A 26,570-nucleotide genomic window follows, 5' to 3' on the forward strand; every position below is an offset into this window, starting at 1 on the left:
CTGTCTGTCACGGGGAATGGAACAGAGTGAGGAAACTATCCCATGCGCCGGACTGTATATACTGCGGGCGGGGCTACGCTGAGTCCGTGGGCAACACCTTTTCTATCCCCGCTTCAACATCATCCACACACCTATTCCCATCACGGGAACACTAAAAAAACAATCCCATCACCAAGAATTGTTAAGTGTGACCTTCTCAAAACAAGCAAGTTTACCCAGCACATAGTTCAAACTTTTCATTATGCCTTAATACCCAAGGGGAAATATCTCATTCATAATCCAAGATTGCATCGCCTCAATCTATCTAGCAAAATAAACACAAAGAAATAGAAACATACGTACTTAGTCGTTATCTTATTTCTCGGGAGACATGACTTTGGGGCCCGCCCACCGCAACCTCTTGCAACCATATCCTCTCCCCATGACATATTCTTGTCCACATGTTCCCTACGGGGCCGCACTCGTATGTATTACCGTCAGGGGTGGGGTGGTGGCAGAGGGATGAGCGTAGTCGGCTCGAGCCCGATTATCCTTCGCCTGGGAAAAATACTCACAACAACATGACGTACATAGACACCTTTTAATTTATTTCATTGAGTCAGTTAGTAATTACTTTCCGACTTAAATACATCTCAAAAAGAAGGAGTGCATACAATATCTCATGGGCATTGTCGGCGTCCAGGGAATGGGGTTAGCCAGACTTGCGTGCCTGCGGCCCGTGGTGTGGCTCCATCAGCGGCCCAGTACGGCCCAGTTCAACAACAACAACTCAAGACCCTCGCGAGGGGCCAAGCCTTGCGAGGAGGACGACACCAAGACCTCCTTGGGGGCGGTCTCACCAGGCAGGCTCCCGAGGAGCGGAGATAGCAATGCAAGGTGCACCTCGTGAGGTTCACATGACGTGAGCCATGACGACCAAGGCCAGGCGGGCGCCAGCAGCGCAGTTTACCAGTTTTCTCTTTGGTGCTAAGGAGGCAAGCGCAGGCGCGGAGTCCCGTGAAATCAAGCAAAGGCTTCCATTCCGGTGCAACGAGACCAAGACCGCCAGGACGGCAGTATGGAGGTCATCGCGGAGCCCACTGCAGCGTCACCACCAGAGCCTTTTGCAGGCGAAGACTACTTTTGTCAGGATAGCTTGTACTAGTTGTCTCCCTTTAAATTTGGCTGTTGTGGGATCCCTTCCCGCCTACATTTGGGAAGAGGACCAAGGCCACTATAAATAGGACTTATCCACCACCATAGCGAGGCACCTGAGATCGGATCCATTCCACCCTGACCACCTCACAAGATCATCGAGCTCAAGAACACCTCACGTCCTGAGGCTGTTCACCCACTGTACTAGTTCATCCTCAGCCCCTTGAGGCAATCCACCACAAAGCCGGAGTAGGGTATTGCACCGCAAGGTGGCCCGAACCAGGATAAACTGTGGTGTCTCTTGTCCCCCGGGTTTGTCGAGCTAGGCTATGGAATCATTGGGCCGGCAGGTTTGGAAGAAGTAGTTCTTCGCACGCACCCCAGTGTTCGAACCTCTCAAGGGTCTACGGAGCCCTGAATCCGACATTTGGCGCGCCAGGTAGGGGTGCGTCGGAGCTTCTCTTCCGCCGATCGACTCGCCGGCGCTCCACCGCTTCCATGGCTGACGCTCGCCGAGCCCATGCTGAGCGTCGAGCCGCCCTCGCCGCCCGCGTCGCCCAGACGGCTCCCGCCGGCAGGCCTCTGATGACCCACAAGAATAGGGGATCTATCGTAGTCCTTTCGATAAGTAAGAGTGTCGAACCCAACGAGGAGCAGAAGGAAATGACAAGCGGTTTTCAGTAAGGTATTCTCTGCAAGCACTGAAATTATCGGTAACAGATAGTTTTGTGATAAGGTAATTGGCAACAAGTAACAAGTAATGAAAGTAAATAGGGTGCAACAAGATGGCCCAATCCTTTTTGTAGCAAAGGACAAGCCTAGACAAACTCTTATATAGAGAAAAGCGCTCCCGAGGACACATGGGAATTATCGTCAAGCTAGTTTTGATCACGCTCATATGATTCGCGTTCGGTACTTTGATAATTTGATATGTGGGTGGACCGGTGCTTGGGTGCTGTCCTTACTTGGACAAGCATCCCACTTATGATTAACCCCTATTGCAAGCATCCGCAACTACAAAAGAAGTATTTAGGTAAACCTAACCATAGCATGAAACATATGGATCCAAATCAGCCCCTTACGAAGCAACTCATAAACTAGGGTTTAAGCTGCAGCCCACCAAGCCTTTCTCAGGAGTGACCGACGGCTCCACCCCCCCAATAGGGCAGACCCGCCTCCCTGTCACCTTCGGCCAACGCGACAACTACCGCACTGAGCTCATCGACTTCGACATCGCTCACATCCGTCTACCGTACAATGCCATCCTCGGGTATCCGGCCCTGGCCAAGTTCATGGCGGTGACCCACCACGGCTACAACGTCCTCAAGATGGCGAGGAACCGTGACATCATCATGATCGCCTGCGAGGAGAAGGAGGCGGTGTGCTCCCTAGAGCACGGCTACCAGGCCGCAACAGTCGAGGACCCAGACAACGAGGGCGCCATCTACCCTCCTTAGGCCGTCCCCAAGAAGAAGAAGCAGCTGCTCCGCCAAGAGCCTCAGGAGAGTGGCGTCTCCAGCCGCACCACCTCAGGGCCTGCACCCATGGATGGGGCGCCTCCCTCCATTGCATAGGAAGGCGCCCCCGAAGTCCTCCTCAGGTTGGACTTGGGGGCTCTCTTCTGTAGGGCCTCTGACCTGGCCAGTGTCACGAGGGAGGCGCTCGGGCACCACCTGGAGGCATGCTTCATCGCACGCTTCCCCCACAAGGGCCCCAGGCCCGGGTTGCCAGGTGCTCAGGAGTTCATCACCAAGGCGACCGAGGAGCTTCAAGAGGCGAGAGCCATGCGCGGCGACCGCCGTCCTCCACCTAGTGCAGCTCCCCATCTTGGCGAGGACGGCAGGCTGTGCGTCTGCATCGACATTTCAGGGCTCAACCGAGCTGCATCCCAGGAATGCTTCTAGCCTTCGCGCGTTGGTCGGTGCGAGGGTCCACCGCACAACTATGTTCGCATGCCATTCGGCTTGCCGAACACGGCTGTTAACTTCCAGCACCGCCTGCGGAGTGTTCTGGCGGCTCAGGTGGCCAGGCACCACGCGGTCCTGGCGGAGATGCCGACGGTTCTTCGCAAGCCCCCCGGACCTCCAGAGCCTCCCGGGACCCAGGAGGCTCGTGAGGAGCAACTTCTCCAGCGCGCGTCTTCAGCTACTTCAATATCTCTCCAGCAATGGTGCCAGGTGACTCTTTCCGGTTCATTCAGCCGGGGGTGCCCCTCCGGCTACGTTTATCCCAAGGACGCGTGGGCCTGTCCCTGCGACATGTATCCTTTTGCATTTTTAACTTACCTTGTTGGGGGCACCCCTCGGGCTGCATCATCCCCAGGCCGCGTGGGTCCGTCCCTGTGGCATGTATCGTTCTTGCATCTATCAGAGCTAGCTTTATCTTCCTCCCATAAGATGATTTATGCTATCGCCTGCTTGCCTGTTACCATTCGCGGCCTCCTGCGTTGCTGACCGGCCTTCTACTCATCCCGCAACGGGGGCTACACATGCTGGCACGGCGCTTGTGCTTGGTTCCGTCTCTGTAATGCTGACAAACCTGAGAGATCGAGCTCTGGCTCGCGGCTCGCTCCGCGCACGTCACCTCACCAGATCCTCAACGCCTTCATATTCGTGCGGAAAGATCAGCGGCAGGACAGCAAACACGATTATGAGTTACATTCTCCCCTCGGACTAACTCATAGGAATCTCCAGAGCTTAGCTGTGGGTGGCCCCGCCGGCTGCCCTCTTTTCACGCGATTCGCTTGCGCGTTAAAGGGGGGGCTCCTGAGCATCGCGCCTTAGGAGCTCCTACTGACTCTCCAGCCCTCACCCCCTGGCCTTGACCACGACATCGCAACCTAGCATACCAGCGGCGGCTGAGCCTTGCTCGATGGTCGGGACCCGAGGACGCAGAGCATTGAGATGAGCGAGGAAGGGGGGAGCCAGCGCGAGCCTTACCTAGTAACACCGCCGCTGAAGCGCGAGTCAGGCGCTACACAGGGAATCACCTCAGGGTCGATAAGATAAGTCACATATTCATGTTAACGCAACGCTGCAATTGGAATTTTCGACTCTCGCAGCCTTGCTCCGGCAATGCCGCCTTCCTTTTCTGCCTTCAGGAAGCTGCTTGCACACCAAAGGGGACCTCTTGAGCATCGCGCCTCAGGAGCTCTTACCTGACCTTGGGCCGCTCACCTCCAGGCCTTGACCACGGCATCGCGACCTGGCATACCAGCGATGGTTGAAGCTTGCCTGGGGACTGGGCCCTGCTGGCGTAGAGCGCTAAGCTACCGCACGGATGAAAAAGGGGGACAATCCCGAAGCAAGATACGCAGCTACAACCTCATAATAGGAATAATAAGCGTTGGATCAAAGGCATATTACAGGTTCTTTACACACCCCCACGGGGTTCATCTCGATTCCTCGCAGGGAACAAAAAAGGAACAACCTCAAGGAGCCCTGGCTATGGATGTCACCGCCGACGCCATCATCAAGTACAGTGGGCCACAAGAGGCCGACACCAACCCCATCCTGGTCATCGACGACTACGGGCAAATGCCGCTGACGCGCTCGGGCACGGCGAGAGCTCGGTGGCGGGTAGCTGTCGTCGCTCGTCTCCAGAGACTCGCTAGGCTCAGGAGAGTCGCTGGACTCCCAGGAGTCACCGCTGTTGCTGGGGAGGCCAGCGGCAGGGCCGGGAGCGAGCTCAACCCCGTTGCGCCATGCTGACGGCTTCCTCCGGGGCAGCACTCCAGGCGGTGACCTTCCTTGTTGAAGACCTCGAAGTGGATGGCGAGGGCCCATTCCCCGCAACATACGCGGGCGACCTCGCCCCATCCTCGGGTCATGAAGATCTTGCCTTGGGGACGACCTCGACCTCCGCCCCCGTGGCCAGGCCGCAACACCCGGCGTGCTGCAGCCACAACTCGAGTGGCCCCCTCGGCGGCATTTCCTCGGCGAAGAACCGTGGGAGCTGGATCCATGTGCATAGTGGCATCACCGCCCACACCAAGAACTCATGCGAGGAGCCCTCTGCGTGGGTTCGTGGGCCGGCGGCTCGTGCAACATCAGCCTAGCCGTCGCGGCCGTAGCTCGCGGCGCGGGGCGCTCCCGCATTCTCCGGGGCCTTGCACTTGGGCGTACAGAGGAAGTGGGTAGCCAGGCAGAGGCCGGTCGTACCAAGGCCGTGTCACCTCCAGCCTCACGCCAACATCACGGGGACGGCTGAACCTTTTCTTCGGCGGAAGTGGCCCCTGCTCCTCACAAGGGGTTTTTCCTTTCTCCACGGCGGAGAACCTCCTAATCGGCGCCATGAGTATCGCGGCAAGACGGCAAGGCGAGGAGAAAGGAGAGAGAGAGCATGCAGCGAGAAGACAGAGATGAGCGAGGGGGCTCTGCCCCTCCACTCATTTATAGCCATAAGGAGGCCAACCGCCGGCCTCCATGATCGCATGTAATGATGGTTTTCCTCTGCATGCAGCAGAGTCTCGTCAAGTCGAACGGTTGCCGAGGTAGCGTGGGGAAGCGGAGGCGCCCACGTCCCATCAATCGCCATGCGTCAATCGGGCCTGCGGCGCTCCGCACTTGCCCTTTGGCTTCACCTCGAAGCCAAGTTCGAGCACGCCTTGCGCCTGGGGGCTACTATCGGTGTCCTGGGAACGGGGGTACCCAGACATGCCTACCTGTGGCCTGTGGCATGGCTCCATCAGCGGCCCGGTACAGCCCAGTTCAGGAACAACAACTCAAGACCCTCGCGAGGGGCCAAGCCTCGCGAGGCGGACGACACCAAGACCTCCTTGGGGGCGGCCTCACCAGGCTGGCTCCCGAGGAGAGGAGATATCAATGCAAGGTGCACCTCGTGAGGTTCAGATGACGTGAGCCATGACGACCAAGGCCAGGCGGGCGCCAGCGAGCGCAGTGTACCAGTTTCCTCTTTGGTGCTAAGCAGGCAAGCACAGGCGCGGAGTCCCGTGGAATCAGGCAAAGGTTTCCATTCCGGTGCAACGAGACCAAGACCGCCAGGACGGCAGGACAGAGGTCATCGCGGAGCCCACTGCAGCGTCACCACCAGAGCCTTTGGCAGGCAAAAACTACTTTTGTCAGGATAGCTTGTACTAGTTGTCTCCCTCCAAATTTGGCCATTGTGGGATCCCTTCCCGCCTACATTTGGGAAGAGGACCAAGGACACTATAAGTAGGACTTAGCCACCACCATAGCGAGGCACCTGGGATCGGATCCTTTCCACCCTGACCACCTCACAAGCTCATCGATCTCTAGAACACCTCACCTCCTGAGGCTGTTCACCCACTGTACTAGTTCATCCTCAACCCCTTGAGGCAATCCACAACAAAGCTAGAGTAGGGTATTACACCGCAAGGTGGCCCGAACCAGGATAAACTGCCGTGTCTCTTTTTCCCTAGGTTCGTCGAGCTATGGTGTGGAATCGTTGGGCCGGCAGGTTTGGAAGAACGAGTTCTTCGCACGCACCCCAGTGTTCGAACCTCTCAAGGGTCTGCGGAGCCCTGAATCCGAAAAACATAATATACTTCACTACCAAAAATTGAATAAAGTAAATGACCCTAATAAAAGAGTGTCTCTACAGAAACACAAATAATCATAAGGTTATGTAAGTTTGGTTACAACATTTCTATGCATCATACAAGCACACACATTGTTGTTTATGTTAATGTTTTATTAATCATGTTTCATTAACCCATTTGGATTTGAACCGTATCCCTCCAAACTATACGGCGAAGTGGAATTAAAAATATGTCACATTCACGACTTTATTGGTAGGAATGGCATATTCCAGCTACTCACAGTCGATGTATGCAATAGTTTGACCAATCGAGAATTCAACACCTTCAATCTTTCCAATCATTTGAAACTCTTCGTCTGCCTCCTGCTTTGAAATAGATGAACTAATTCCTCCAACCCATAGATTCCTAATAGCTCTATCATGTAAAACCCAATCAAAGAACAAATGCCTATTGCAGGCATACTATTTCTATAATGAAATAGATGAATAAAATCCTCATACAAGTAGTCCTAGCAACAAAAAACTATGAGATAGCTATGAACGGTCTAACTTAAAGTGAAACAGATCAAAGATAAAATACACTTCATATTTATATCCAATCACAGCCTGAATAACAACAAATTTTGTCACTTGTGCACAACTCATTACACAACATTAGCACATGAATGCAGCAATTTCACTCAAGAAATAAACAACTATGACTAACCAAGGATTATTCTGTATTAGTACATCATTCAAACTTAAATCAGAGCATACCATAGTTACTAGATATTATATGCATCCCTATATGTTGTGAGTGGGGCAGGGATGGCCTTGCCGTGTGGGTGGGCCTTCTGATTATGCCACCTTGAGAAAAATAATCGCAAAAACATGGCCTTCATATACACCTTTTAATTTAATTCAAGGAGTTGGTTAGTAATAACTTTCCCTCTTAAAAACGTCTCAAAAAGAAGGAATGCATACAATATCTCATTTGCATAATATACTTCACTACAAACATAGAAATAATGTAAATGACCCTAATAAAAGAAAGTGTCTCTACCACAACGCAAATAATCATAAGTTTATGTATCTGCGGTTCGTGCTTCTGCCCGTCCATCCCGACCCTAATAAAAGAATGTGTCTCTACCACAACACAAATGACCACAATATACTTCACTACCACAACACATTCTTGAACACTGATAAATGGATTCGTGCTTCTGCCTGTTCGTCCTGACTTTGCCCCTGAAGTTGCAAACAATTACCCACCACTGCCATCCATAAGTGGTAGAAAACGATTCGCTAAAGATCTGAGGAAAAGAGCTGCCCGACCTGACCCTTGTTCCCCAATCCGAAAAACAATTTGCTAAATGTCCGGAAAAAACAATCCATAAGTCGTAGAAAATGATTCACTAAAGATCAAGGTTAAAAAAGCTACCCGACCCGACATGGTATAAGGGTCGATGCTAGCATCTAGCCTCACCCTTTTGGCTTCTCTCGGATCAAGTGCATTATGAGTAGAATGTCCAGGCAACAAAGATGAGCCAGCTTCAGGTGCTGGAACGATACCACCAGTGATTGGCATTGCACCATAGTCCAATTATCTTGACCTTCCACGTCGAGCACCATGACTACTGCGACCAGCACCAAAATAATCACATGCGGCATGTGGACTCATTCTACATCTCTGGTCTAGGGAACCCAACAAGCGGTGTCAGGTTATCAAGCCCACTGCTGGAGAAAAGAACATGAATCCTTGCATTATTGAAAAGACGCCCATCTAGAAGATTCTTAGCATTAGAAGCTCCTTCAATGGTTGCAAACTCCACAAAAGCATACTGCCTTTCTGGAAAAACTTTGATGTCTGTAACCACACCATGTGGTGCCATAGCCCGCCTTAGTGCCTCCTCGTTAACTTTATGTGTATTGGGTAAACCCACCCGGAGAACATTGGTAGGAATTTTTGACTCTCTCATTCGTACTCCAGCAGAACCCTGACAAACACAACATGATATGATAGTAAGCAACCCACAAATCAAAGAGGATAGTACAACTACAAGAACCAAGAGAAGTAAATAGCAGTACCTTTGCATGTCCAATTCCCATTTCACCGGGTGGTAATGATCCTCTACTATTGAAGTTGCCTGCTTCTGACCGTTCCTATCAAAATCAGTACAAATAAGTAAATAATAAGACATCATCCCTTGTAAAGCTGCAGCCTAGAAGCACTTCACAAACTCAGTCAACAATAATAGATACATACCGCTCTTCCTCTGGACCTCTGGAAATCAACACACAATTCCTTGCCCCCATAATCTATCCCATTCAAGGCTCTATGGGCAGAAATGGCATCTTCCAGCTTCTCAAAGTCGATGTATGCAGAAGTTTGATCATGGGAGAATGCAACACCTTCAACCTTTCCAAACTTTTGAAACTCTCCCTCTACCTCCTGCTTTGAGATAGACAGACTAATTCCTCCAACCCATAGGTTCCTAACAGCTCTAGCTTGTAAAAACCAATCAACAAAGACAAGTAAACATCATGAGGGCATAAATCTTTAGACAACACCAACATAGCAATTTCACCCTAGAACAAGGAACAATCACCAATCTAGGAGTATTTCTATACCTACTCATAAAGGATAATGTTCAAAAAAGTGGAAGGCCACAACATAGAGCAATGGGCGCTTAAGCGCGCTTGAGTGTTTTTCGAAACTTGGCCAGAATTTGACTGTTTTGAATAGTATGCACAGGAAAATAGGAAACATGGCACACGGGTGGTTGAAGTAACAACTAAAATGACCTTCAAAACATAGCAAATACACATCAGGTTCACACAGCAAGCAAAATGACAACAAAAATGTAGTTCAGTTCAAATAGACATAGACAAATGCAGATTATCTTTCCATGATTTGGCTAGAATCTGAAGGAAACAACTCTTGTACAGACCCTAATAATAACATAAATGACATACTGTCGTTATTGCGCAATCAGCTAAGCAGAAGCAGTTCAAAACTAGCCAAATTCTGGCAAAAATTATCAAATACGCTTAATCTACCACTTAGGGCCAAAGCGAAGCATTTTTCCATTGCTCACCGCTAAATAGTCGCTTAGCAATGCTTTTCTTGAACACTGATAAAGAGATTTATGTTTCTGCATGTCTGTCCTGGCCTTCCTTGGCCCTGAAGTTGCAATCAATTACCCACCACTGCCATCCATAAGTGGTAGATAATGATTTGCCAAAGATCCGGGAAAAAGAGCTGCCCGAACTGACCCTTGTTCCCCAATCCAGAAAATGATTTGCTAACTGAAAAAACAATCCATAAGTGGTTGAAAACAATTCGCTAAAGATCAAGGTTTAAAAAACAGCTGCACGACCTGACCCTTGTTCCCCAATCCGGAAAATGATCTGCTGAAGTTCCGGAAAAAACAATTACCCACCACTGCCATCCATAAGTAGTAGTAGAGAACGGTTTGCTAAAGATCCAGAAAAAGAGTTGCTAAAGATCCGGTATTAATGCCCAACCCAACCCTTCTGCCCCCAATCCAGATGGCCCGCGGTTAGAAAGAAAATCCGAACATCCCGACCTCCCTGCGCACCGCTAGCGTCTCCCTGGCGGCTACCTCCGCCGAGGAACCCACTGCCACCGCTTCGTGCTAGGTCATTCATCGATTTTGTTTGAACTTGTTGCATGCTAGGCGGATTAAAAGATGGAAATGTTTTCGTGGACCCGATGGGTGCCCGAATGGGTCGGGTCACCCATCGGGTGTGGGCATGGTTCATCCGTCAAATCCAGGGTTGGGTCATGGGTCGTGGGTTGACCTGATTAGCTATTCGGGCATGGAGTTGGTAGAGGTCGGCCCGCTAAAACCCGACCCAATTGCCAGCCTAACTCAAGGGCCTTGCCCGCCGCGCTCCCGTGGACCCTGAGTGCCGCCATCCCCCAGCCACCTGCATGCCTCTGCTAGGCCACCCCATCACCGCTGATCTCGTGTGCCGCCACTTGAATAATTACATATATCAAAGCTGCTGGAGGCCTCATCCCACACCGCCTAAATAAACTGCAAATCACAAGCACCGAAGTCCTAATTACCAAAAAATTGACATCGCGAACTGCAGCCAGATCCTGGGGGGATCCAAGGTGGGAGCGGATCCTAGTGGGGGAGAAGGAGGGGGTGAGAAGTTACCGACCATGTGTACTCAAACCAGATAAACGCGCTCTTGACCTTGGAACCGCGGAGCGCCTCGAGGGCGGCTCGGGACTCGGCGGCAAAGCGGAAAATGACGAACACGTAGCTACGGGAGCCGGCACGTGTGATGACGCAATCGAGCACCTCGTGTGGAGCGAAGGCCGCAATGACGTCTTCCTCGCTTGTGTGTGCGGGCAGGTTGTCGACCCACAAGGCGTTCTTCTCGTGGGCGGCCCCTAGCACGACAGTGGCGGTGCCCTAGTGTCGGAAGGCTCTGACTCCTTCGGCTGGGAGGCCAACAGCCTGGCGGCCTCAGAGGCCCCGCGGGCTGCGGGTCCAACGACATCGGCGGCGGCGGGGATCGGGGCAGGGAGAGATCGCCGGGGGCTACGTTTTGGATGTGGGCATTTGGGCTGTCTGAGATGGGGAACGGAATGGGGTGTGCGGAACCGGCCCGCGGGCACTGCGGGCAGGGCAGGGACGGTTGCATGCCTGCGCCAAGTTCGTGAACAACACCATTTCTATCCCTGCTTCAATATATCATCCAGACACGACACCTATTCCCATCACCGCTCAAAACAAGGAAAACGTTTCAAAATAGTCGGATGATTTATTGACTTTGTAAGCCGCAGCCGGCCCCGTCCAATCTTACGCGATCGTGTGACGCGAGAGCCTGTGTGTCCCCACGCGAAGCTAGCCCATCTATGGTCGAGTTCGCGATTTATGCTTGCGTCCCCGTGACTGCCTTTTTCTAAAGGATCCTTCTTACAGTTACTTCACACGCAATGATTTGCCAGGTAGTTATACATGTGATCGTACAAATACTAGAACATCGTATGACTGATCATGGGTGCTGCTTTCATTTGGTATTAGGAAGTTGATGAAGTCAATGTTGCGCACACCACACCACACCCCCTCACATGCAATCCTTGACGCCGCCACCTTTGAACATGCCACTGCGCCATCACTAGAGCAGCCGGGCCGGCATCGTCGTGGCCGTCGCAACATCATTGAAGTAGTCATGCATGTTGTCTCAACACTGCCATGACCATGAAACACGTTGTCGCGGCATCGTCGAAGTAGTTGGGCCTCCGTAGTAGCATCGCCGCAGTTGTCAAAAGACAGCGTCGCATCATAGCATCGCCATGGCCGTTGAGCCATGCCATCGTAGCAGCAACGCAGACGCCGAAGCACCGCACGGGCGTTAGAAGCGTGTCGCCGCGCCATCGCCGCGGCCGTCAGAGCACCGCACAGGCGTTAGAAGCGTGTCGTGGTGCCATTGTTGCAGCCGTCGCAGCACACCTGAAAGGATCAACGCGGTCGTTGAAGCATGCCACGCACTCGTCGAAGCTCATGATGGGTGTTTGTAGCATGTCATTGTGCCAACGCCACAGATAGAAATAATGAAAATGACACTAATAAAAGAAAGTGCCTCTACCATAACACAAATAATCATAGGTTTATGTATCTGCGGTTCGTGCTTCTACACGTCCATCCTGATGCTAATAAAAGAAAGTGCCTCTACCGCAACACAAATGACCATAATATACTTCACTACCACAATGCTTTCTTGAACACTTATAAACGGATTCGTGCTTCTGCCCATTCGTTCTGACTTTGCCCCTGAAGTTTCAAACAATTACCCACCACTGCCATCCATAACTGGTAGAAAATGATTCGATAAACATCCAGAAAAGCGAGCTGCCCGACCCGACCCTTCTTCCCCAATCAGGGAAACATTTTTCGAAAGATTCAGAAAAAACAATTACTCACCACCGCCATCCATAAGTGGTAGAAAATGTTTCGCTAAACATCCAGAAAAAAACTGCACCACCCGACCCTCGTTCCCCAATCCGGAAAACGACTCGCTAAAGCGCACTTGAGCATTTATTTAACTTGGCCAGAATTTGACTATTTTGAATAGTATGCACAGGAAAATAGGAAACATGGCACATGGGTAGTTGAAGTAGCATCTAAAATGAACTTCACAACATAGCAAATACACATCAAGTTCACACTTTAAGAAAAATGACAACTAAAATGCAGTTCAGTTCAAATAGACATAGCCAAGTGCAGATCATGTAGCCATGATTTGGCCAGAATTCGAGGGAAACAGCTCCCGTACAAACCCTAATAATAAGATAAATGACATACTACCATAATTGCGCAAACAGCTAAGCAGAAGCAGTTCAAAAACAGCCAAATTCTAGCCAAAATTTTAAAATTCGCTTCATCTACCAATTAGGGCCGAAGCGAAGCATTTTTCCATTGGTCAGCGCTTAAGCGTCACTTAACAACGATTTCTTGAACACTGATAAAGGGATTCGTGTTTTTGTCGGTCTGTCCTAACCGTACTTGCCCCTGAAGTTGCAAACAATTACCCACAACTGCCATCCATAAGTGGTAGAAAATGATTTGCTAAAGATCCGAAAAAAAGTGTTGCCCAACCTGACGCTTGTGCCTCAATCCGGAAAACGATTTGCCATAGATCCGGAAAACACAATCTATAAGTGGTAGAAAATGATTCACTAAAGATCAAGGTAAAGAAAAGCTGCCCGACCCGACCCTTGTTCCCCAATCTGTAAATCGATCTGTTGAAGATCCGGAAAAACAATTACCCACCAGTGCCATCCATAAGAGGTATTACAGAACGATTCGCAAAAGAAAATTGCCCTACCCGAACCTTTTTCCCCAATCCAGACGACCTGCGGTTAAAAGGAAAATCCGGACAGCCCGTCCTCCCTGCGCACCACCGACGTCTCCTCAGCGTCCACCTCCGCCCAGGAAGCCACTGCCACCGCGTCGTGCTAGGTCATTCACAGATGTCAACGTTTCCCATCACGATCGGCTCCCCATGTGCCCATCCACCATCTCAAGGCCGTCATCCCAGCAATCCAACCCCTGGGCGCCCATCCACCATCTCAAGGGTCAACCCGGCAATTCGTCCCATGGGCGGTCGCACCGATGGACACCCGACCAGAATGGGTAGGGTATAGGTTCTTGAGAATATTTGGTTTGATGCCAACGTTTGGCATTCTCAATACTTGGCAAGTCAACAATTGGCAATATCAGAAGTTGCCAAAAATTGGCAACTTCTTGTGAGGTTGGCAAGTAAACATGGTAACCAACCAAGCACTGGCCAATTTTTGGTATTTGCCAAATGTTAGCATGCTATTTTTTGGCATCAAACCAATCATGCTCGTCATCTTCACCGATGGGTTACCCGACTAGTCGTGGGTAGGGTATGGCACAAGTTTATACCCGTAGGTTACTTGATGGGTTGCCCGATTAATATTACTATTTATAAATAAAATATTTATCATGTATTACTTATGGTCTTTTATCTAAATACAATACATATATTAGCACGTCAGGAACATCCAACAACCATTGCTAATATACTACTAAAAAGTCATGGGGTTGAGCAATGCCCAGCTAGTAATAAGCGCATTTATGTGTACAATTTTCCTAGTCCTTTGTAGGCCCAAAAGTAGTCCAACAATTGGCCCATGTCAAATATATTAGCTGCAGCCTAAAACCGACAGGGCACCGTTGCCTTGTAATGTTTAGTACCACCTCGGCTAACTACTAAGGAAGGAAGCATCGACATTACTATAAAGCTAGCTGGTAGTCACCGATTTTGTTTTGAACTTGTTGCATGCTAGGCAGAGTAAAAAATGGAAATGTTTTCATGGACCCGCTGGGTGCCCGAATGGGTCGGGTCACCCGTCGGGTGGGCGCATGGGTCGTCCATCAGGACCAAGGGTAGGGTCGTGGGTAGACCTGATTAGTTATTCGGGCATGGGTTTGGTAGAGGTCGGCCCGGAGACCCGACCCGGTTGCTAGCCCCTGATTCAAGGGCCTCGCTTTCCGCGCTCCCCTGTCCCACCAAGGATAGAAGCGCATCATGAAGACGCTTTTGCAAGGTGGACATCATTACATCAACATTACATAATAGATGGGGATACATACAAGGCATACAAATGTCGCAAGAATACATCAATACATCATGCATAAGATCCACATCCGACTACGGATGAAACACAAACAGAAGCTCAAACGACATTCACCCTGCTAGCCCAGGCTGCCGACCTGGAACCTATCCCCTGATCGAAGAAGAAGCAGAAGAAGAACTCCAAAACAAGTAACATCGCTCTCGCGTCATGATCATCGCAAAACCTGTACCTGCAACTGTTGTTGTAGTAATCTGTGAGCCACGAGGACTCAGCAATCCCATTACCATGGGTATCAAGACTAGCAAAGCTTAATGGGTAAGGAAGGGGTAAAGTGGTGAGGTTGCAGCAGCGACTAAGCATGTATAGTGGCTAACATACGCAAATAAGAGCGAGAAGAGAAGCAATGGAACGGTCGTGAAACTAGCAATGATCAAGAAGTGATCCTGAACTCCTACTTACGTCAAACATAACCCAAACACCGTGTTCACTTCCCGGACTCCGCCGGAAAGAGACCATCACGGTTACACACGCGGTTGATGCGTTTTAGAAAAGTTTACTTCAAGTTTACTACAACCGGATATTAACAAATACCCATCTGCCACATAACCGCGGGCACGGCTCTCGAAAGTTTATACCCTGCAGGGCTGTCCCAACTTAGCCCATTATAAGCTCTCACGGTCAATGAAGGATATTCCTTCTCCCGGAAGACCCGACCAGTCTCAGAATCCCGGTTACAAGACATTTCAACAATGGTAAAACAAGACCAGCAAAGCCGCCCGATGTGTCGACAATCCCGATAAGAGTCGCACGTACCTCGTTCTCAGGACACACCGGATGAACACTACGTACAACTAAAACCAGGCCTCAAGTTTCCCCGAGGTGGCGCTGCAAGTGGCTCTAGTTTGGACCAACACTTCGAGGAGCACTGGCCCGGGGGGTAAAATAAGATGACCCTCGGGAGCGCGACTCCCAATGGAAAAGGCTAGGTGAGGCAAATGTAAAACCAAGGTTGGGCCTTGCTGGAGGAGTTTTATTCAAAGCGAACTGTCAAGGGGGTCCCATAAATCACCCAACCGCGTAAGGGACGCAAAATCAAGGAACATAACACCGGTATGACGGAAACTAGGGCGGCAAGAGTGGAACAAAACACCAGGCATAAGGCTGAGCCTTCCACCCTTTACCAAGTATATAGATGCATTAATTAAATAAGAGATATTGTGATATCCCAACATAAACATAATTCAACATGGAGCAATCTTCATCTTCACCTGCAACTAGCAACGCTATAAGAGGGGCTGAGCAAAGCGGTAACATAGCCAAACAACGGTTTGCTAGGAAGGGTGACAAATGTTAGAGGTTCATGGCAATTTGGGAGGCTTGAAGAGCAAGTGATAGGTAGCGCAGCAAAGCGATAGAACGAAGTAGCTAGCATAGCAATGATAGTAATGAGATCCAAGGTGACGGTCATCTTGCAAGCATCAAAACAATATGCTACAGCATCCTAACATGAAAACAAAAGGCATGGACATGATGTGCAGGTAAAGCATTACAAAAGATGAACACTGAGCTATCTCCAGAAATCACTAGAACATGCTCAAAAGGACATGGCAAGATTGCAAATAATAACAGCTTCACAGACTTGGCAGAATTCCAGGACATGGCAGAAATAATATCGGGTTGCAAGGTTTAGAGCAAGAAAACAACATGCTACAAGAATATATCATAGAAAAAAAGGCATGGCATGAATCTACTAATTGCATAAAACAAAAGTCCCTTACTGAGCATGAGCCAAAAAGGTACAAAAGATATGATGGCACCCATGTAAACATAGCAAGTTTCATAAAAAGATTCAGACTCCGAAGAAAACAGAGCATGACAGAAATAACGATAAGTAGGCATGTTGGTGAGCTTGAACCACTCACGACAGAGCATTACATGGCATGGCAAGGTAAACAACAGTAAGAAGGAATTATTATGAACTTAAGTATGGCAATATCAAATTCATAGGGTGCATGGATAACTAGCAAAACACATGGCAATAACGAACTTCATGTTAACAGGCTGACAGGAACATTATTTAGCAAATTTGGAACATGCTAACAACAAGCCACAACAGGCTATAAATGCAAACAATAGCATGGATGGATAGAGCATAATATGTATAATGAAACATCCTTAGTTAATATCTCCAGATTATGCATAGAACTCTTGGTGGCAGCAGGTTTATATGACAATAAAGTATAACAGACTCAGACTTGGCAGAAATGACTAAGTCAGAGAAATCAGCAACATTATGGAGGCTACTTTTCATGCTTGTGCTAGTCACCACATATATCACAAAAATACAAGACAAGCACCACTGTAAAGACGGCATGATGTAGTTCAAAACACATGTAGAGCTCATGCTCTTAGGATGCACACACAAAATGCAATGAAAAAGACAAATCACCAAGTTTTGTAAACAGACAGCAGTTAATAGCATATAGCAGTCTTGCAACGATGATTAGGGCATCAACATGACCTCAAACAAGCATGGCACAATGGAACAAAATGAAGAGCACATCATGATGAACATTTTGATATATTATGCATGCAAAACGAAGCTGACTCCAGTTATATCATGATGAACAGGATTTTTCAAACTTAGGCGAAACGGATTCACGCCAAAGTCACCGACTGGGGGATTTCAGACGCAAACAAAAGTAACAACAACCATTTGAGAGGACTGTAAAGCTCTTGTCTTTGATAAACAAACTACAAAGGTATTTCTTATTACATCTCATTCGAATGAGTACTCAAGTATAAAAGGGGCGGAGAAGCTCCGCGTTCCAAGCCCGTGGCTCGTCTTTCTGATGCTCGACATTGTAAAGATGGTATGCTCCATTGTGGAGAACTCTGGTGACAATGAAGGGACCTTCCCAAGCAGGGGCGAGCTTGTGTGGTTTCTGCTGATCCACTCGAAGAACCAAGTCTCCCTCTTGAAAGGCCCGACCCCTCACATTTCTGGCGTGGAACCGATGCAAGTCTTGCTAATAAATGGTCGACCGGATTAAGGCCATCTCTCTTTCCTCCTCTAGGAGATCGACTGCGTCCTGCCGGGCCTGTTCCGCTTCATCTTCAGAGAACAGCTCGACTCGGGGTGCATTGTGAAGCAAGTCACTCGGTAGAACAGCTTCAGCTCCGTAAACCAAAAAGAATGGAGTTTGGCCAGTCGACCGATTGGGAGTTGTCCTCAATCCCCAAAGAACTGATGGAAGTTCATCGACCCAGGCGCCTGCTGCGTGCTTGAGATCACGCATTAGACGGGGTTTCAGTCCTTTGAGAATCAAGCCATTTGCTCTTTCTGCTTGTCCATTCGACTGTGGGTGGGCGACTGAAGCATAGTCGACTCGTGTGCCTTGGGAAGCACAGAAGGCTCTGAACTCATCAGAATCAAAGTTCGAACCGTTGTCAGTGATGATGCTGTGCGGAACTCCGTATCTGAATGTCAATTCTCTGATGAAACTGATGGCAGTACTGGCCTCAAGATTCTTGATAGGCTTGGCTTCAATCCATTTGGTAAACTTGTCGACTGCTACAAGCACATGAGTGAAGCCGCTCCTACCAATCCTCAGTGGTCCAACCATATCCAATCCCCAAACAGCAAAGGGACAGATGAGTGGAATAGTCTTCAGGGCTGACGCAGGCTTGTGGGACATATTGGAGTAAAACTGGCAGCCTTCACATTTGTCGACTATATCTTTCGCCATTTCATTTGCTCATGGCCAATAAAATCCAGCTCGGTATGCTTTGGCCACAATGGTCCGAGAGGACGCATGGTGACCACAGGTCCCCGAGTGGATGTCGTTGAGAATCATTCGACCTTCTTCTGATGTTATGCATTTCTGGCTGACTCCAGTTACGCTTTCCCTGAACAGATGTCATTTTATCACAGTGAAGGCTTTGGATCGACGGACGATCTGTCGAGCCTCTCCTTCATCCTCTGGGAGTTCCTTCCTAAGGATATACACAATGTATGGCACTGCCCAGTCGGGAGTGATGACCAAAACCTCCATGATCTGGTCGACCATGGCTGGGACTTCGACTTCAGTCGGATCTGTGGCACTCTTAGGCTGCGGGGGCTCTTCAGTGAAAGGATCTTCTTGAACTGAAGGCGTATGAATGTGTTCTAAAAACACGTTGCTGGGAATGGCTTCTCTCTTGGAACCTATCTTTGCCAAATCATCGGCTGCTTGATTTTTCAGTCGGGGTATATGATGGAGCTCTAACCCCTCAAACTTCTTTTCCAACTTCCTCACGACATTGCAATAACCAGTCATAGCTGGGCTTCTGACGTACCACTCCTTCATCACTTGATTGACTACCAAATCTGAGTCGCCGTAGACCATGAGGCGACGGACGCCGAGTGAGATGGCCATACGTAACCCATACAAAAGTGCTTCATATTCTGCTTCGTTATTGGAGGAATCAAAGTGAATCTGGAGAACATATCTGAGCTTGTCTCCTCGGGGGGATACTAGTAGCAGCCCAGCACCGGAACCATTCAGCATCTTGGAACCATCAAAGAACATGGTCCAGTGCTCCGAGTGGATTTGAGTCGGCAGTTGCTGTTCGATCCACTCGGCGAGGAAATCTGCTATTGCTTGGGACTTGATAGCTTTCTTTGCCTCAAACTTAACATCCAAGGGAAGGAGTTCAATCGCCCACTTTGCTACTCGACCAGTTGCATCTCTGTTGGTCAGAATCTCTGATAATGGAGCGTCGCTGACGACTGTAATGGAGTGGTCAGAGAAATAATGTGCAACCTTCTTCGTGGTCATATAAATCCCATAAACAAGCTTCTGATAATGTGGATATCTTTGCTTTGATGGGGTCAAAACTTCAGAAACATAATATACTGGGTGCTGAACTTTATAGGCTTTTCCTTCCTCTTCCCGTTCGACCGTAAGTACTGTACTGACAACTTGTCCAGTGGCTGCAATGTAAAGCAGTAAAGGCTCTTTGCTGATTGGGGCAGCAAGCACCGGCTGGGTGGAAAGCAGGGCTTTGTGCTCTGCAAATGCTGCATCAGCTTTAGGATTCCACTCGAACTTATCAGACTTCTTTATTAGTCGGTAAAGAGGCAATGCCTTTTCACCGAGGCGAGAAATGAATCGACTTAAGGCGGCCAAACAACCTGTAAGCTTCTGGACATCGTGCACACGCACAGGGCGCTTCATTCGGAGAATGGCACCAACTTTCTCTGGGTTAGCATCGATCCCTCGTTCGGAAACGAGGAAACCGAGTAATTTTCTGCTGGAACTCCGAATGTGCACTTTGATGGATTAAGCTTGATATCATACCTTCTGAGGTTGGCAAAAGTTTCAGCAAGGTCAGCCAACAGGTCGGAACCTTTACGTGACTTGACCACAATGTCATCCATGTATGCTTCCACATTCCGACTGATTTGAGTGAGTAAACACTTCTGAATCATCCTCATGAATGTGGCTCCAGCATTCTTCAGACGGAATGGCATGGTGACATAACAGAAGCACCCGAATGGAGTTATGAATGTTGTTTTTATCTCATCGGGTCCATACAGTCGGATCTGATGATACCCAGAATAAGCGTCCAAAAAGGACAAGCGCTCACACCCTGCAGTCGAGTCGACAATTTGATCGATGCGGGGGAGAGGAAAGTGATCTTTCGGGCAGGCCCGATTGATATGTTTGAAGTCAATGCACATGCGAAGTGAGTCGTCCTTCTTGGGGACCATGGCAACATTGGCTAACCACTCGGAGTGGTATATCTCTCGGATAAACTCAGCTGCTAGGAGTCGAGCCACCTCTTCACCGATTGCTTTTCTCTTCTGCACGGCGGGCCGTCGAAGGTGTTCTTTGACCGGTTTCACTTTTGGCTCGACTCGCAAATGGTGCTCAGCCAACCCCCTGGGAACACCTGGCATGTCAGAAGGTTTCCATGCAAAGATGTCCCAGTTCTCACGGAGGAACTGGATGAGCGCTTCTTCCTATTTGGAGTCGAGTGTTGTCGAGATGTGAGTCGGAGCAGCATTGGGATCGCTCGAGTGAATATGAATCGGCTTCGTTTCACCGGACGACTGAAATGCTGAATCCGTGGCAGGCTTCTTAGCTCGCAACAAAATCACTCGGATCTGCATTTTTTTGATACTCCTGTAATTCCACAACTTCCATTTGTGCATCGGCGATCTTTGAGCCCTTCTGGAAGCACTCTTCTGCCTTCTTTCGGTTGCCAGTGATGGTAATCACTCCTTTAGGACCAGGCATCTTCAATTTAAGGTAAACATAACATGGTCGAGCCATGAAACGTGCATAAGCCGGCCTGCCCAGAATAGCATGATAAGCGCTCTGGAAATCGACGACTTCAAATGTCAACTTTTCCTTGCGATAATTCTTGGAATCACCGAAAACCACATCAAGGGCGATCTGGCCGAGTGACTCAGCCTTCTTGCCAGGAATAACCCCATGGAAACTCATATTGCTTTCACTAAGTCTGGACATCGGAATGCCCATTCCTTTCAAGGTCTCCGCATACATCAGAACCTTAGTCAACCGAGTGCCTTCGACGACTGGGTCGACCACCAACGCTTGCCTCCCAGGGGTGGCTATGTGTGTCGGGTGATCAGACTGGTCGAATGTAATGGCGGTCTGGGACCACTTTAAATAACTGGGCGACGCTGGAGCGACCATGTTCACTTCTCTATTGATGACTTTCAGTCGACTCTTGCTCTCAACATCAGCAAAAATCATCAGAGTGGAATTGACCTGGGGCTAACCATCATCGTCCTCTTCCTTATCCTCAACTTTGTCCGATTCTTTCTCCTTTTCTTTGGGTTGTTTCTCTCGGAACTGCTGGATTAGGAGCCAACATTGTCGAGTGGTATGTTTCGGGTAAATGAGATTACCCTCCTCATCTTTTTTTATGTGAATGTGGCATGGTAAATCCAACACATCATTTCCGTCTTGATCTTTTACTTTCTTGGGGTTCCATGGCCCTTTGGGCTTCCCCTTGAACTTTCCTTGAGTCACGGCTAAGGTTTCTCCAGGAGCAGCTGGCTCGGCTTTGCGCTTCTACTTCCGACTGGAGTTCCCTCCCCCGGTTTCCGGAGCCGATCCTCTTCTTCACCATTAGCATACTTGGTGGCAATTTCCATCATTTGACTCAGAGACATATCTCCGGTCCGACCGAACTTCAGATTCAATTCTCGATACTTGACGCCTTCCTTGAAGGCACAAACTGCTTGGTGATCAGACACGTTTTCCACTGTGTGGTGCAACGTGATCCATCTCTGGATATAATCTCTCAAAGTTTCATTCGACTTCTGCACACAAGACTGTAGCTCAGTTAGCCCTGCTGGTCGTTTGCATGTACCCTCAAATGTTCTGACAAACACTCGGGCAAGCTCTTCCCAACTGTAAATACTGCCAGGTGCTAACTGATTCAACCACGCATTGGCCGAACCCTCTTACATCAGAGGCAGGTGCTTCATGGCCACTTCGTCATTGCCACCACCAATCTGCACAGCCACTCGGTAGTCCTCAAGCCAAGTGTCAGGCTTGGACTCACCAGTGAATTTGCTGACTCCAGTCGCCAACGTGAAGTTGGGAGGAATCACTGCTGCTCTGATGGCTCTGCTGAAACACTCGGGGCCCGAAACATGCACCCTGCTGCCGGTTGGGTAATTTCTATCGTGGCCATCTCTGTGTGCTCTGTTCGTGTCAACCAAACCTTGAACGAGAATGGATCTCGCGTCAAAGCCTGGCTCCCGGGGGTCGACTAGAGTCCTTCGCCCACCACTGTGAGGGCGCCTGTCATCGTGTTGCCGAGGTGCGTATGACCCACTCCTTGGGGGAGGCGTGGGCACTCGGCGACGATCATCGTGGTCGAGTCGATGATCATACTGCTCACGGTTTCTGTACAGATCCCGTCGGTCTCCACGTCCCTCACGCCTCGGGGGCGATCTTGGACTTTGAGCCGACTGGACTGTGTCTGCTACCACGGATCTGCTATGGATCCTATTCCGCGACTGAGATACTGCTGTGTTTTATTCTCCTGCTGCACGGAGTAAAGCCCTGATCTGCATCAAACCTCTGCCAGCTTCTGACTGGCAGGGCTGGATCGACTCTGCTATTCGGGCTGCAGCTGTGAGATTCTGAATCGGAGTTCGGTATACCTGAGTAGGAGGCGGAAATAGTTGTCGTCGACTAGACTCAGGAATCCGCTGCCGAGCACGCTCGTCGAGTGCGTGCTGGAGATTCTCCAGTCGAGTGCGCTCAGCCAAGTTGGCCAGGCGCACCTCCTCCAAGGCCCGGGCCTCGGGGGTTTCTCCAACGATAGGAGTGTGAAGTGCATCCATGTTGCGGCAGCGAAGCTCTTCCCTCTGCTGCGAAGAGAGGGGCTCGGGGCGGTACTCCTCGTGGGCACACGACGGATCGCCTCCGCCGTCGCCACCATCCTCGCGGGGGAAGCCAGGAGGACTGCGCGGTCCGTTGACCATCAGGACTTCCGCCGCGGGGTCACTGCTGTCGCACTCGGACGCAGTCTCAACGGAGCCAGTCGAACAGGCCGTAGAGAGTTTCGTCGGGCTCGATTGCCGCGACTTGGGGGGTGGCCGATTGGCGAGCCACCGCGTGCCTCACCCACCGCTGGAGCCTCGACCGACCGAAACGCTTGTGCCGGTGGACAGCGGGGAGTGAAGACGCCACCGGAGCCGACCGGTACTGAGTCGACGGCTACCGCAGGAGGACGCCACGGACGTACGCGCGAAAGTGCGTTGCCCCGCGGACGGGGAGCGCCTCGATGTCGAGTGGAGCTTCTTGGAGCCAAGCGGAGTCGTCGGCGACGAACACGAGCGCGCCGGAACGGATCTCGCGGCCCTCGGCCAATCCTCCGCCTGAAACCATGCTGATGGGGATCGGAAAAATCACAACTTCTCCAACAAGTCGCTAAGACACCTGCCCCAAGGTGGGCGCCAACTGTCGTGGTTCTAAGTCTGACAGTAGAATGGGGGGTAGGGATGTAGAGGCAAGATCTTAGCTATGGAGAAGTTGTACGCAAGAGTTTTACGAGTTCAGGCCCTTCTCGGAGGAAGTAACAGCCCTACGTCTCGGAGCCCGGAGGCGGTCGACTGGATTATATGCGTGTGTGTGTTACAGGGGGTGCGAACCATTGTCTCAGAGGAGGGGGGTGGCTTATATAGAGTGCGCCAGGACCCCAGCTCCCCTCCGTTACACAGGATTCAATGTACATAAAGTGAGAGCGTTACAGGTAATGTCAATAATAAAGTGATATAAATGATCATTAAGTCTATGAGTAAACGTCCGACCGTTGTTGCGCAGAGTGGCTTTAGGACTTCTGTACGTCGAGTGGTTGAGTGGTCGAGTGACTTAAATAAGGAGAGATCTCCAAGTGAATGGTAGGTCGAGTGGATTGCACTCGACACCTTTGTTGAGCCCTCTCTATTTGCTCTTGAACTTCTTTGCTTCTAGGACAAGGACCTTAGGTAGGACGTATAGGTCAGGCATATTGCCCTACCCTAGGTCTATGGCCTCATCACCCACCACTACCATCCGTAAGTGGTAGTAGAGAACGATTCGCTGAAGAGCCAGAAAAAAGGAGTTGCATGATCCGACCTATGTTCCGGAATCCGGAAAATGATTTGCTGAAGATCCGGAAAAATGCCAAACCCAACCCTTCTTCCCCCAATCCAGATGACCTGTGATTAGAAAGAAAACACGGACAGCCCCACCTCCCTACGCACCGCTGGCGTCTCCCTGGCGGCCACCTCCGCCGAGGAACCCACTGCCACCCCTTCGTGCTAGGTCATTCACCGATTTTGTTTGAACTTGTTGCATGCTAGGCGGAATAAAAAATGGAAATGTTTTCATGGACCCGATGGGTGCCCGAATGGGTCAGGTCATCCTTCTGGTGTGGGTATGGGTCGTCCGTCAAACCCAGGGGTTGGGTCATGGGTCGTGGGTTGACCTGATTTGATATTCGAGCATGGATTTGGTAGAGGTCGGCCCAATGAAACCCGACCCGATTGCCAGCCTGACTCAAGGGCCTCACCCGCCGCGCTCCTGTGGACCCGGAGCGCCGCTATCCCCCAGCCACCTTCATGCCTCTGCTAGACCACCCCGTCACCACTGACCCCGTGTGCCGCCGCTCGAATAATTAAATATATAAGAGCTGCTGGAGGCCTCATCCCACACCGCCTAAATAAAGTGCAAATCTGAAGCACCGAAGTCGTAATTACCAAAAAATTGACATCGCGAACTGCAGCCACATCCCGGGGGGATCCAAGGTGGGAGCGGATCCGAGTGGAGGAGAAGGAGGGGGTGAGAAGTTACCGGCCGGGTGTACTCGACCCAGATGAACGCGCTCTTGATCTTGGACCCGTGGAGCGCCTCGAGGGCATCTCGGGACTCAGTGACAGAGCGGAAAAGGACGAACACGTAGCTGCGGGAGCCGACACATCGAGCGCCTCGTGCGGGGCAAAGTCCGCCATGACGTCTTCCTCGCTTCCGTGCGCGGACAGTTTGGCGACCCACAACGCGTTCTTCTCTTGGGCGGCCCCTAGCACGATGGCGGCGGCGCCCAATGCCGAAGGGACCCACGGGCGGCGGTCCAATGACATCAGCGGCAGCGAGGATCACGGCAGGGAGAGATCACTGGGAGCTAGGGTTTGCATGTGGGGATTTGGGCTGTCTGAGATGGGGAACGGAGCCGGGTGTGGGGAACAACCCCCGGGTCGGACCGTATATACTGCGGGCAGGGCAGGGACGGTTGCACGCCTGCGCCGAGTCTGTGAGCGGCACCGTTTCTATCCCTGCTCCAATATATCATCGAGACATGAGGCCTATTCCCATCACTGCTAAAAAAGGAAAACGTTTCAAAACAGTCGGATGATTTATTAACTTTGTAAGCCGCATCCGGTGCCGTCCGATCCTACGCGATTGTGTGACGCGAGAGCCTTTGTGTCCCCACGCGAAGCTAGCCCATATATAGTCGAGTTCATGATTTGTCTTTGCATCCCCGTGAGTGCCTTTTTCTAAAGGATCCTTCTTACACTTACTTCACACGCAATGCTTTGCCAGGTAGTTACACATGTGATCATACAAATACTAGAACATCGTATGATTGATCATGGGTGCTGGTTTCATTTGGTATTAGGAAGTAGATGAAGTCAATGTTGCGCACACCACACCACACCCCCTCCCTCACATGCAATCCTTGACGCCGCCGCCGCCTTTAAACATGCCATTGCACCATCATCAGAGTAGCCGGGCCGCCATCGCCATGGCCGTTGCAAAATCATTGACGCAGTCATGCCCATCGTCTCAACACTGCCATGACCATGACACACGTTGTAGCGGCATCATCGACACAGTCGGGCCTCAGTCATAGCATTGCCGCGGTTGTCAAAACACAACATCGCATCGTTGAATCACCATGGCCGTTGAGGCATGCCATCGCAGCATCATCGCGGTTGCCGAAGTACAGCTAGGGCGTTAGGAGTGTGTCGTCGCACCATCGCCTCGGCCGTCAGAGCACCGCACGAGTGTTAGAATCGTGTCGTGGTGCCATCATTGCAGCCGTGAAAGCACACTTGAAAGCATCAACGCGGCCGTCGAAGCATGCCATCGCATTCGTCGAGACTCTGGATGGGTGTTTGTAGCATGTCATTGTGCCAACGCCACAAATAGAAATAATGAAAATATCCCTAACAAAAGAAAGTGCCTCTACCACAACACAAATAATCATAAGTTTA

At 50.4% G+C, this 26,570-nt stretch overlaps 1 pseudogene; it reads right to left on the minus strand.

Annotated features, from left to right (window-relative positions):
* Window positions 1–8,219: 8,219 nt before the first annotated feature.
* Window positions 8,220–26,570, minus strand: part of LOC123120748 (flowering time control protein FPA-like) — a 52,616-nt pseudogene continuing 34,265 nt past the window's right edge.

The sequence above is a fragment of the Triticum aestivum genome, chromosome 5D, assembly GCF_018294505.1.
Source record: "Triticum aestivum cultivar Chinese Spring chromosome 5D, IWGSC CS RefSeq v2.1, whole genome shotgun sequence".
In the NCBI taxonomy this organism is placed as follows: Eukaryota; Viridiplantae; Streptophyta; class Magnoliopsida; order Poales; family Poaceae; genus Triticum; species Triticum aestivum.